Source organism: Puma concolor, chromosome B1, assembly GCF_028749965.1.
Source record: "Puma concolor isolate L17-30 chromosome B1, mPumCon1.1.hap2, whole genome shotgun sequence".
Lineage (NCBI taxonomy): Eukaryota > Metazoa > Chordata > Mammalia > Carnivora > Felidae > Puma > Puma concolor.
The window spans coordinates 54,540,913-54,555,485 of NC_141670.1; the positions used below are offsets into that span (position 1 = coordinate 54,540,913).

The 14,573-nt window shown below is 40.8% G+C and overlaps 1 long non-coding RNA gene across 1 annotated transcript; it reads right to left on the reverse strand.

Moving 5' to 3' along the window:
• Nucleotides 1-3,837: 3,837 nt before the first annotated feature.
• On the reverse strand, nucleotides 3,838-8,745 carry LOC147581643 (uncharacterized). Its single transcript, XR_015250110.1, has 3 exons — nucleotides 8,637-8,745; nucleotides 5,184-5,334; nucleotides 3,838-4,127 (listed from the first exon to the last, which is right to left on the reverse strand). It is a non-coding gene; the product is annotated as an uncharacterized LOC147581643 (long non-coding RNA).
• Nucleotides 8,746-14,573: the final 5,828 nt, after the last annotated feature.

Sequence of the window (14,573 nt, forward strand, 5' to 3'; positions counted from 1 at the left end):
TTTCTGGAATGCCAGGTAGTTGGAATGACGCAGTATCTAGCCTCCACACTGGCTACTTTAACTTGGTGACATAGATTTAAGGTTCCTCCATGTCTCTTCCTGGCTTGATAGCTCCTTTCTTTTCAGCACGGAATAACGCTTTCAAGTTTCGGCAATTGTGAATAAAACTACTGTAAACATCTGTGTAGAGGCTTCTGTGTGAACATGTTTTCAAGTCCTTTGGGTAAATACCAAGAGGCACGATTGCCGGATCTTATAGTAAGAGTATGTTTCGTTTGGTGCGAAAGCATTAAGCTGTCTCCCAGAGCGGCTGTACCTTTAGGCACCCATTTCAACGACCCATGAGAATTTCCGCCGCTCCCCATCTTCACCAGCCTTTGGTATTGTCACCATTCTGCATATTGACCATTGCGATCGGTGTACATTGTTGTTTTAATTTGCATATTATTAACAATATGTTGTGTTTGTGTAGAGCAATTGTTTTATATGTTTATTTTCCATCCGTATGCCTCTTTTGGTGAGGTGTCCAATAAGGCCTTTGGCCCAGGTTTAATCCAGGTTGTTTGTTTTCCGACTCTTGGGCTTCAAGAGTTCTTTAAATGAATAACAGGTGGGGTGTCTGGGTGGCCCAGTCGGTTGAGCCTCTGACTTCCTCTCAGGTCATGATCTCACGGTTCTGGGTTTCAGCTCTGCGTCGGGCCCGTGGTGACAGCACATTGCCTGCTTGGGATTCTCCCTCCCCCTGCCCTTCCCCCACTTGTGCAGGCACGCTCTCTCTCAAAATAGACGTATAAACTAATAACAGCACTCTAGCAGATGTATCTTTTGCAAATATTTACTCTCAGTTTGTGGCTTGTGTTCTCATTTTCTTGAAAAGGTCTTTTCTGGAGAAGTAATCTTTAATTTTAATGCAATCCAGCATATCAATTCTTTCTTTCGTGGATTGTCCCTCTGGTGTTGGATCTACAAAGTCGTGGCCAGATGCAACTTTATCTCGACTTGCTCCGACGTTATCTTCCAGGAATCTTACAATTCCCCACTTTACATTTCGGTCTGTGATGCATTTTGAGTTCGTTTTTCGTGAAAGGTACTGTGAAGGCCTGTGTCGAGATTCTTTTTTTTCTTTTTCCTTTTTTTTCCTTTGGCATGTGGCTGTGTACTTGTTCCAGCACCATTTGTTGAAGTTATTTTCTTTGCTTTATTGTCTTGCCTTTGTTCCTTTGCCAAATATCAGCCAACTACATTTATGTGGATCTATTTCAGGTCTCGCTTTTCTGTTCCATTGATTTATTTGTCTGTTTTTTCTCTAATACCGCTCTGCCTTGATTACTGTAGCTTTGTAGCAAATTTTGAAGTTGTATAACGTCAGTCCTCCAGTTTCGTTCTTCTTCAATATTGAATTGGCTATTCTGAGTCTTCTCCTCTCCCCTTTGTGGTGACAATAGTTCCAGGCCAGAGGGGGACAGTGGTTCTGATTCGAGGGTCCCCTCCCTGGTTAGCACAGCTACAAGCCTGCTGAAGCCACAGGATCCCATAGCAGAAGCTGCCTCGGTGTGACTATTTTAAAAATGTGGCTGGCCTTCAGTGACATCTCCTAAGAGGAATAAGGTTTCCTTGATGAGGGTCTAAGATGGCTATCCCATGTGATGTTGGAGAATTTCGCAGCTATCACCCCCCTAGATGGTTGGTGTGGACTGGAGGATGAGGGCGCGCCTTCCGTATTGAGTTTCAGAGGAAAAATGTCCACGGGCAGAATGACACAGCCAGGTCTATCCTTCCAGAAGGCTCATCTTTGTGAGATGTGTATCCAGATGGCAACACACAGTTTGTGCCACGGCTGAGCACTTGAGAGGCATGTGGAAAACGACTGTGGTTCAGCACAAATCTTCACCAGCACCAGAAGGAGTACAGTGAACGTGGGACATGGACAGGTCCTCCCTTGTGAAAGGCTGCCCTTCACCTGTGGGAAGAGCTTCCTGAGCAACGCTGCCTTTCTCTAGTGCCGGCCACTCCCAGCTGGACAGCATCAAGTGTGGGGAGGCCTTTCACAGCAGAAGAAGTCATTGTACATGCAGCAGACTGGGGAAAGTTTTTAGCTATACATACAAACTTGTTTGGCCTCAGTGAACTCACAATGGAGAAAAGGCCTCATGAGCGTGGGGAATGCTTTAGCCAAAGCCCCAACGTCATGCCTCACACTGGAGCCAGGGCTTACTACTGTGACGAATGTGGGGAACGTTTTAGCCTCAGCCCCATCTTGAGTCATCACCAGAGAGTTCTATGGAGCAGGGCCTTCTGAATGTGCCAAAAGTGGGAAATCCTTTAGACAAATCCTGGCTTCGATGGACACTGCCGAGTTCGTATTTGAGAAAGGCCTCATACATGCAATGAATATGGGAAATCCTTTAACTACAAATTTGACTGCCTTCAACAGCAGAGTGCACGCTGGAGAAAAGATTCTTATTCAGTGTTGGAACACTGGAGGACAACCTTTGTGAGAGAGCCATCTACCCGAATTGAATTGAACTCCATCTATCTGAACATACACAATGGGAAATTCTGCATAAATTCTAGGAACACGGGAAGCTTTAATGAGTGGCATTGTACTTTTTTTCCCTCTCTAGATATTTATTTTTGAAAGAGAGAGACGGAGTGTGAGCGGGGAAGGGGCAGAGAGAGAGAGAGAGAGACACACACACACACACACACACACACACACACACACACAGAATCCGAAGAAGGCTCCAGTCTCCGAGCTGTCAGCACTGAGCCCGACGCGGGGCTCGAACCCATGAACTGTGAGATCATGACCTGAGCCGAAGTGGGACGCTTAACTGACTGAGGCACCCAGGCGCCCCTCCAGCATTATACTTAACCTGCCCAGGCCAGGGCACTTGCCAGATTTACGTCACAGCCAGTTTCTGTGGCATAAGCTATTCCACTCTGCCACCTAGCAGATCGCTGATGTGTAGGTAGTCACCCCAGTGTAATAAGGGAAGACATGTTTCTTGTCTCATTTGCATGCCCTGGAGAGAACCATGCATAGTCTGAGTTTTAGGGGGCCTCATTCTCTCCTCTCTGACTAGTTAAGACATAGTCTTCACACAGTTTTGGCCAAGAAGACCCAGTCTGGATAAGACTGGAAACTTGCAAAAACATCTTTCTGTCAGCTCTTATTTAATCTGCAGAGCGGACAAAGGCCACCTAGGAACGGCTACAACAGTTTGTGGTCCTATTTTGTGGCCTGGATCTCAGGGGTTTTGTGTGTGTGTGTGTGTGTGTGTGTGTATGTGTGTGTGTTTATGTTTTAGGTCCAGAGGTCACCTTGGGGAAGGGGAAATTGTTGTGACAAGCTTCAGGACTTTGGGGAAAAAGAAAAATTGGTTCCATTGTACCCAGGGCATGTCACATAATGCCCAGCACTACTGAGGGGAGGGCGTTCCCCAAGTACTGCAAAGGAACCGTGTACCCTAATGTCCAGAATTTGGTTTGCTGGTGTCACTTGTGATGAGACTACAGGGGCCAGACTGAAACACTGCGTGTGATTAGTAGGGTCTAGAGAAGACTGCACCACTCTAGACAGAATGTGCCTCTTCTGAAAGTTGTTCAAGGGCCGACGGCTGTATGAGATGAGTGTGTATACCTCAGACCTGGGTTTTTCCTGAAGCTGAGGTCATTGTCAGAGCAAATAAGGGTTTGTTTGCTCCTGTAGCCTCTGGATGGTTCACCTCAAGGCCATCGTTGCACAGTCAAGAAAGTGAAAATAGAGAAAAGGGAAAATCCCATAGTCTGGTGATGTGACTTTTATCACTCAGCTAGAGATTTTGTTGGCTCAGACAGAAACGATCTTTAAAAAAAAAAAATATTTTTATTGAAAAAAACATTTTTGGAACGTTTATTTCTTTTTGAGAGAGACAGAGCATGAAAGGGGGAGGGGCAGAGAGAGAGGGAGACACAGAATCCGAAGCAGGCTCCAGGCTCCGAGCTGTCAGCACAGAGCCCATCAGATAGAAATGATCTTTATTGCTTACCAATAGTGCCTGCCACTTAGAAGAGAGCTGTCCTTCCCAAGGCACACAAAAAAAGAGATGGTCACATATGTAGAAAGTCGCCAGACCTTCTGGTTTCTGAAAAAGAAGAGATCTAAACTTTTATGGAAACATTTTTTCAAGTTTTATTGAAGTATAACTGGCATGCCATAACCTCACAAATTTTAAAGTGTACAATTGGGTTACCTTTGACATACATAAAGACCCATAAAACCACCTTAATCATGTTAATGAACCTGCCCATTACCCTTGTATTTACCTTGTACTTCTTTACGATCTCTCCCTGCCCTCACCAGCCCTCCAGGCAATGACTGATTTACTTTCCTTGACAATAAATTCGTTTGCATTTTCTAGAATTTTAGATGATCAGAACCATGAAGTGTTTGCTTTTTGTCTCATTCTGGTTTCTTTCATGCCACATAATTAAGATTCATACATGTTCCTTAAGTAATTCATTATTTTTATTGCTGAATAGTGTCCTGTTGTATGGATCTACATACATGTGTATCCATTAGCCTGTTAATGGATGTTTGGGCTGTTTCCACTTTGGGGCTATTATTACAAATAAAGCTGCTTATTTAAAGTGGAGAGTTTGATCTTTTGATACGTGCTAAAACACTACAACCGAAAGTTTCTTCTTGCCATTTTATTTATTTATTTATTTATTTATTTATTTATTTCATTCATTCATTTTAGAGAGAGAGAGAGCATGAGCTGAGGAGAGAGGCAGAGAGAGAATCCATGCTGAGCACGGAGCCTGACATGGGGCTCATTTCCACGACCCTGGGATCATGACATGAGCTGAAATCAAGAGTCAGGCGCTCAACCCACTGAGGCATCCAGACGCCCCGCTTCTTGCCCTTTTATTTTTTTTTATTGTTTTTTTAATGTTTTTATTTATTTTTGAGACAGAGAGAGGCAGCGCATGAGCAGGGGAGGGGCAGAAAGAAAGAGACACAGAATCTGAAGCAAGCTCCAGGCTCTGCGCTGTCAGCACACGGGGCTCGAACTCACGGACTGTGAGATCATGACCTGAGCGGAAGCCGGATGCTTAACCGACTGAGCCACCCTGGCGCCCCTCTTGCCCTTTTAAATCCATCCTTTGTGACATATGAAATTGAAGACATAGCGTACCTTTTGTAACGGATATTTTTGTGTGTGTAGACGAATGGAGGCAAATGCTTTATGAAGCTCCCCGAAGTCTTCCCCACTTTTCCAACATTATCTGTCAACTCGTGGCCACTCTCATTGCATCTGTCTCCACCACGTTACTGGATTATTTTACCTATAATCCCAGACATCGTATTAATTCATGCATAACTTCTTGAGAATGCATTTCTAGAAGGTAACTTCAGAACTTTAGGAACTATCACACAAAATAAAAATATTTCAAATATGGCAAAACTTGGATTAGGCGAATGGGTAAACAATACACAGACTAAAAAGAATTTTAAAAAAAGCCTAAACATGTTCCAAACATATATGAAACATATTAAATCTCACCAGCAACAAAGATTTACAAACCCAAATAAACACAACTCTTGAATTTTGTTTGCCCACATCTGGTAAAGATTTGAAAGTATAATAGCGTTCGATGGTTTGCAGGGAAATGGTCTCTCTCATACCGGTTGGTGGAAATATACACTGGCATCACAGCTCTCAGATTAATCTGGCATAGCCTTTTAATTTAGAAATTTCACTCTTAGAGGGGCGCCTGGGTGGCGCAGTCGGTTAAGCGTCCGACTTCAGCCAGGTCACGATCTCGCGGTCCATGAGTTCGAGCCCCGCGTCAGGCTCTGGGCTGATGGCTCGGAGCCTGGAGCCGGTTTCCGATTCTGTGTCTCCCTCTCTCTCTGCCCCTCCCCCGTTCATGCTCTGTCTCTCTCTGTCCCAAAAATAAATAAACGTTGAAAAAAAAATTAAAAAAAAAAAGAAATTTCACTCTTAGGAACTTAACTGACGGAAATAACCGAGAAAGTAAACACAAAGGAAAAATGCAAATAACGTTAATGCCAACTACAAGACAGTAAAAAATTAAAATAAATTTTGCTGTATTTCTTTCACAGAAGAATATTTTATCATTGAAAGCAATGCTATGAGGGCTCCTGGTGGCTCAGTCCGTTGAGCATCTAACTTTGGCTCAGGTCACGATCTCACAGTTTCTGGATTCGGGCCCACGTCAGGCTTTGCACTGATAGCCTGGAGCCTGCTTCAGATTCTGTTTCCCTCTCTCTCGGCTCCTCCCCTACTCATTCTCTCTCTCTCTCAAATAAATAAATAAATAAATAAATAAATAAACATTTTAAAAATTAGGGGTGCCTGGGTGGCTCAGTCAGTTAAGTATCCGACTTTGGCTCAGGTCATGATCTCACAGATCATGAGTTCAAGCCCCACATCAGGCTCTGTGCTGACAGGTCAGAGCCTGGAGCCTGCTTCGGATTCTGTCTCCCTCTCTCTCTGCCCCTACCCTGCTCGTGCTCTGTATCTCTCTCTCTCTTTCAAAAAATAAATATTTTTAAAAAATTAAAATAAAATAAAATAAAATAATGCTGTTAATAGGGTAGCAAATGCCTTCCAATTCATGTGCCAAATTTTACAAATCCTATCAATAACTTTACCTGCTTTGGACAAAAATGATAAAATGAGTAATGTATGTATATTTTATTATGGATCAGATCATTATGTAAATAAGATTAATTATTTACATGTTTAAATGTGAACAACTTATTTCATATTATTAGCAAAGTCATGCACATGTAGGCAATATTTTGTCAATGGCAGCATAATTCAAACAATCAGTATTCCGTCATCCTCTTTGTGAACCACATGAACTTAACAGAACAGAAAGACATTGTAAATATAATATATGTTTAGAAAAACATGATCAAAAAATAAATTACAAATTTATATGTACCAAAACATATATAAAACCATATTGATCAGAATAATAGCAACAACAACAACAATGAAGATCCTATAGTATTTGTAACATAGAGCAACAGGAAAGCATTTTCTGGCATTATTCTGCAACTGATCTATTATACTTTAGCCTTGTTAAATTTTTTTTTTTTTTTTTTTTTTTTTTTTTTAAATTTTTTTTTTTTTTCCCAACGTTTATTTTTGGGACAGAGAGAGACAGAGCATGAACAGGGGAGGGGCAGAGAGAGAGGGAGACACAGAATCGGAAACAGGCTCCAGGCTCTGAGCCATCAGCCCAGAGCCCGACGCGGGGCTCGAACTAACGGACCGCAAGATCGTGACCTGGCCGAAGTCGGACGCTTAACCGACTGCGCCACCCAGGCGCCCCTAGCCTTGTTAAATTTTAATTACGATGGTTGTACTGTGCTTATGTGGGAGAATGTCTTTACTTGTTGGCTCCATCCCCAAATATGGGATGATGGGGGCATCACGTTGACGACTCTCAAATGGTTCTAGGGAAGAAAAATCCTTGTACTATATCTTGGACATTTCTCTAAGTTTGAAATTATTTCAAAATAAAATGTAATTTTGAAAGCCTACCAAGTGAACTCATTTATAAATCACATGAGTAACATTCTACCTCACTAGAACAATTGACAGATTATACCTTTGTACATAGTTTTATTTATAACAGATTGAAATATCTTATTTAACTCCACGTATTGTCATTATGTTTTCACTTTGAAAGAATGAATAAACTGGTATTTCATAGGGTCACATACTGTTTTACCCGATACAAATATAACTGTATATTCATTACAAATAGATTTATTCTATCTTATACTCTCCAAAGGCAAATTTGGAATTTGTTAGTTTATTTTTTAAAAATTTATATTTTATTTACTAAAAACACTTATGTTTGTCATTTATTTTATGCACTTTACTTGGAATGCAAATTTCTAAAAAAAGGAAAAAAAAAAGATTGGGGGTCTGGGTGGCTCAGTTGGTTAAGCGTCTGACTTTAGCTCAGATCATGATCTCATGGTTTGTGAGTTCGAGCCCCACATCAGGCTCTATGCTGAAGGTCAGAGCCTGGAGCCTGCTTCAGACTCTGTGTCTCCCTCTCTCTTTGCCCCTATTCGTTCTTGCTATGTCTCTCTCTCTCTTTCTCAAAAATAAATAAACATTTAAAAGAATTTTTAAAAACAAACGGGTTGAGAGAGAATTGCTAATAATGAGAAATGACATTTTACTATTTGCTACTTATAAGGTAGTTGTGTATTTTTTGAAACTGAATGGGATTTGTAAAATGTTAACTTGCAAAAGTGAGTTATTAAGCCACACTTTTTCCTCATATGCCTTTCTCAAATCTAGAACTATTTTGCTATTTGCCTTTTTGGTCTGGAACATATAGTAGGTTCATTTGGCATAAGAAATTTTTGAGCCGGGCTGACTCCCAGTAGTAACCATCTTGCCTTACTAAGAGTCCAAAACTAATTGGTTCAATATCCAAGCATCAAATTATGCTGAAGATGGATGTCAGAGTGATCCCTATACAACTTCTGGAATTTATCTGTGCTAGCCTCTTCCCCAAGCGCAATCCCCCACCCCTCATCTTGACTTGTCTTGAGGAACCATAACCAATGTGCCTTTCCCGTCTTCTAGCACCTGTCACATGCTCCTCCATGTTTGTTCACAGTGGCTATTCAATCACAAAAGAAAATGCTCAGACACTGAAGAACATCAGCATTTGGATTACTAATTAACTCACGTTAAAAGTGTTCAGGCTCCAGGCTCTGGGCCGTCAGCGCACAGCCCGATGCAGGGCTTGAACCCACAAACTGTGAGATCATGACCCAGGCGGAAGTAAGATGCTGAGCGGACTCAGCCACCCAGGCGCCCCCAATGTTGCTTCTTCAGAGGCCTCCTTTCACCACGGGAACTCCTGGAATCCTCCTCCTCCCCCACCCATGTAACTCTACCCCGGGCCTGTTTCGTTGTTTTTTGTATCACCCATCACTACCTGTAATAATTTTTTTCTGTGTCCTTCAACTAAAAGGGGAGCTCCGTGAAGGCAGGAATACTGCTGTCACCCTGGGGCTTATTACTGACCCAAGCACACAGTAAATACTAAATAAGCTGTTGAATACAGCGCTAATATTCGAAGCATTAACTGGCCTGGTACAGACACAACAATCAGAACAGATGCCAGATGTGAACAACTAGAGTCACCCTGCTCCAGTGTGCAGACTGAATGTTAGCCTCAGTGAAAGGAGTGAGTGGCTCTAAGCTTAGGTCATCGGCCTACTGGCCAGGAACTTATTACCGTTCTCCCTATTGCCTTCCTTAGAACGCTTTCTGAATTCGTACCTGTTAACAGTGACTACACCTCTCTTAATTGTAAAGCAGAACTTTATTACTGCAAGCCTCACAAATATTTCCAGCAATATTTTATAATGAACCGTGGTCATGGGATGGCTCGTATTTTCTCATTTTTTCTATTATCTGGCTTTTGAAAAGACGAATTCTAATTCCCGCCTGTCTTCCTTTGGCCAATATTAATATATAGCATATATAAAGTAGAATATAAAGTCTCAGTATACCAATCAGTTCTTCTTTTTGGGTTCGAATTCAGCACCACTGTATTTTCCTTTTTTCATTTCGTCTACCTTGAGCAACCCAAAACTGACAATAAAGGAGGTCAAGTATTTTTCACATGCTTTGCTCTTTCCGTTGAAAGCAGACAAAATACGCGAGGCCCTGTCAGGATTGAGTCTTCACTCTGTATTGAGTGTTGCCCACCTGCTCTCCTCACATCCACCACGCAATAAATTGTTTAGGTCAAGACTCATTTCTTCCTTTTTAAAAATCTCTTTAAAATCCAACACCCAGTATAAGCGGGAGCAGGAACTTTAAGTTAAATTGAGTTGAATTTATCTTCTGATTTATCCGAGCTGGATTTCAGTATGTGCTATATAAAATTAATAATTTCACACTTCTCTTTTTCCTTCTTTCTTGGCCCAAATAATTTCCCTTTTAGAGTCTTGGAGTTGCAATGGTACATATTCTTTCTACTCCCTTGTCCTTGCTCTCAGATCTATTTCTGAGGTCTCGCTGGTTCACAGTAACAATTAAGATCATGTTCACCCATTTATGGTTAAATTTAAATTTCATTTTATTCATTATTCGCAATCACTTACATCTCCTAATTCTTTTTCCTGTTGTTCCCATTTAAGAAGTACCAGGAAGCCATTCCAAAGTACCTGGTTTTCAATTTTATCTAATTATTGCCCCCTTCCTCTAAATGTTTTGCTAACATCCAGTCCCTTGAAATGTATTCCAACTTTGCCAGGAACTCCCCAGGATAAATTAACATCTAATGATCTTCCTAGTACTGTGCTGGATAATTTCACATCCGTCTTACCACTTGACCTGCCTGTTGATATCGTTATACAAACTATCATCCTCATCTCAAATTTTATATAACTGACCTGAGAAAGATTAAGTAACTTGCTTCTGGTTACACAGTTGGTAAAGTAGTAAGCGGGGATCGATGTCTACTGCTCTTTGTACTTTGGGTGATTTCCCTTACCACTCTTTCTAAAACTCATCCAGAAAGAGCTTGGTGCTTAGCATCACCTAATGAGACAGTTACCCAATGCCCAGTGTCTTATTCCTACTATACAGTTCTAAAATTTGCCCAAATATAACAACAGTGTCTTCTAGAAATATCATTCATTTCAACGCAAGTCAGAAAAAAATGGTACTATGTAATGAGCCTCATGAAACTTGGCAGACTTTCAAATGAGCCTGCTTGGGATTCTCTGTCTCTCCCCTTCTCTCTCTGCCCCTCCCTTTCTCCCTCTCTCTCAAAGTAAACAGACATTAAAAAATTAAAATTAGAAAAAAAAGAACAATAGAGGGACAAGGCATAGGCTGTGTCACATTGGTGCCATTTCTAATATTTTTAATGGTGTGAAGTCATACAATTTACTAAATATATCGGAATCTCACTTTCCTCTTCTGTAAATCAGAAGAAATAATCATTCCAACCTCACAGCATCATTTCAGGGAAGAAATGAAAGAACGTGTGTAAACCTCTAGGTTTAAGGCCATCACTGAGAAAAGTTAATTTATTAACTTAATGAATGTTAACCACCATCATCATATTCACCATCATCACCATCATCACCATCATCATCACCATCATCATCATCACTATTTTAGAAACATGCACCAGGAAAAGAATGCACATCTGATCTCACCCAAACTGGCCACTGTAATCCGAAACACAGAAATACACTCCTCGTAGTCTAACGTAAGGTTCTGGGTGATTTTCGGTATCTGTAAATCTTGTTGTTGTTTTCTTTAGGAAGATGGTTATGGAGCACAGAATGTACTCGCTGGATCATTTGATCTAGCTTTCAGATAGGAACCAGTCAATAAGAACCGTGTGACTGAAGAAAAGACACCTTATTGCTTTATTCTGCTCATGCATAACATAAAGGAATTGGGACAAATCATAAACAGCAAAGACTCGATCCGGATCAAGTTCCGAGATTATCTATTGGCCAGCTCCATCTTATGATAATTAACATCTGGGGTAGCAAAGAATAAATTGCTCTCCAGCTCCAATTCACTAAATTGATTTCTAGCTCTTGGAGAGAATTATTACATCATTTTAACTCCAGAAATAACAAGACACAAAGGCACTTCTCTCTAGTAGAGATTAATAAAGTATTTTATCCACCCCCCCTCCAATCAATGCAATGCCAAATAGACATAGTAGTACATTCTTTGGAATAAGTATAGTCACCTGCCATGATCTATTACCTCATTAACTCTTACAAATTCCCTATAAATCACTTAAGCAGTGTGTTGCAGAGATATTTTTGTTTTAGGAGAAAAAAAAAGTATGTAAAATGAAGAATTTGCATATTTTGCCTAAATTGTCCCATAACATTGAGGAGAAATCTGGAAGAAGAAACTGAATTTGGGAGCTTCCATTCCCATGTCCCTAAGGAAGACGAGACATTGTGAAATAAACAGATGAGAAATATAGGGAGAGGAGAGATCTTTTTCCTTCCTTTACTCCAGCCTGGACTGCCTCCAAAACCCAGATCAGGCAAATTTGCAAAGTGTCCAATCTTCTAAAAGAAGTTTACTAATAGTGGTATTCTCTCCATACAATGGAACTGTGCAAAAACTGTATTTTTCTTCACAGTGAGTCACTGGGAAGACAACTGATCTTATCTGACCATTAAGCCAGTCATGTGTATTGCCACCGTTATTGAGAGCTGCCCTTCCTTAACAGTCACCATGCTTCACAGCAGACAGACCTTGATTCCCAAGCAAGGGGGTTGAGATGTGCTAATGTTTCCCTCCTTTCCTTTCGTGTACTCCCTCCCTTCTTTCTTCCTTCCCTCCCTCCCTCTCCCCTTCCTTCTTTCCTTCTTTCCTTCGTCCCTCCCACCTTCCTTCCTTCCTCCTTTATTTCCTTCTTTCCTCTCTTAGTTTTTGTCTCTGTCTCTGTCCTCTCTCTCATACTTTTCTTTCTAAACTAGACTATTCCCCTAATTTCACAGGATACTTAGGCTGCTTGCAATAGTTACGATTAAAACCCAAAGGGGCTATCAGTAGGGACTTTTTCTATAGTTAGCTTGTACTGTTATTTACACAGTGTAATATAAGATCTCACCTTCTAGCTTCAAAAGGTTGACAGCAATTAGGAAAACTAAATTCCAAAGCAGAGTGAAAGCAAGCTAGCATATTTATACAAAAGTAAAAAATCTTGTAAAGACCTCAGTGTCAGGATTCAGTTAAAAAACTGATAGTTCAAGTTATCTAGATATGTCCAAACATATTTTAAATCAAAATGAAACAAACTGTAACATTTTTTAAAAGGAGTATCTGGGGGCGCCTGAGTGGCTCAGTCAGTTGAGCGTCCGACCTCGGCTCAGGTCATGATCTCATGGTTTGTAGGTTCGAGCCCCGCATCGGGCTCTGCATTGACAGTGTGGATCCTGCTTGGGATTCTCTCTCTCTGACCCTCCCTGACTTGCACCTTCTCTCTCTCAAAATAAATAAATAAACTAAAAAATGTTTAAAAAAAAAAAAGGAGTATCTGGAAAAATACACTTGTCCTAACTGCCTTGATTATTTGTGCTCTTTTGTGACTCATAGAGAAAATGAAAGGGTGAAAGGCTGCTTTGATCAGGGATAGCTCTAAAAGTTCTAGCATACTCCCTGATCAATGAGAGAATATTCATTAAATGCACTCAATAAGTTATAACACACTTAACTATTGCTACTTGTTATTTTTAGATCTTCTCAAAGAAGTCAGTTCATAAATATAGGACAGTTACAGGTCAATGACAATAACTTAAGTACAATTTTTCTCAATCCAAAAGTTAACCTACTTGTCCCCATTTGAAATAAATTTATCTATTCATAGGCTTCCGACATAAAGATGGCCAGTTCAAATTCTATAGTGTAATATATATTATTTGTTGCAGTTTGTGTTATTAAATCCAATATAGCAGAGACCTACACCGTCAATTTCATAGTATTAGCAAATGTTATATCTAGCCTTCATATTGTTTTCTTTCTAAAGATTTTAATTATGTTGTTATACAGCGGCACGGATCTTTCGCGATATTTCAGGGGCAGAAAGCCTGTGATAAATGGAATGAATAGATGTGAACTGTTGCAGCCTGTGGTCTTAGCCCTGTCGTCCTCTCTCCTCCTAGCCATGTTGCCTTCTCTCTTTTCCCACATCATCCAGGGTTCAAGAAGCTCTGAGAGTCGGGTTCTGTAAGCATCACCCACAACAATCTCTTCCCTGTCCTGTTATCATTCTTTGCTTCCTGTTTGCAAAAAATGTCTAAGCCTGACTTAGAAAGAGTATGGGGGGAGAAAGGGAGGAGAAATACAGAAAAAAGGAGGAAAGAGGCAGGGGATTAGGGAAGCAAGGAGAAGCAGAATCCTTAGAGGGACTCTCCACTTTCCCCAAGCCGTGATGTTACAGCTGAGAAACCTGAGCATTTGGTCTGCAAATGCTCACATGTGGCTTATTCACATGGGCCCATACCAGGGCAAATTCTCTTGACTTGCAAGTCACAAATCCTAAAAGTTTCCAAGTCTGGGTTTCTATTGCGTATTCTAACTCATCCTACCAAAAATAGATTCACTGACTGGTTTTTTTGCCCTAATTTATGAAGTTTGTTAAATTTATTACCTTAAAAACCATAAGGATTTATGAAGCATGGAAAATCGCACATTAAAAGAGTCTCTTCAAAGTTTAGGCAATGAGCTTTTGAACATTACCCTTTATTGTTACCGGGTACTAAAGACCAGGACCTGTATTGACATCAGCTCAAAAAATTCTCATCACCAATGGCATATCAGCAACATTCACACATTCTAGACTCTAAATCTTCCCTCTACAGAGGATTTTGGTTGTACATTTGAGTGTATTGAGGCTTAGATCAGTTGTCCTGATACTTTCTGGAAGGCTTCCTGTCTGGTAAGGCCTCCTCTCCCCAAAAATGAATGCAGTAGTTCTCGCCCTGATGCATAGGAGGGTCGGAAAATGATAAAGAATCC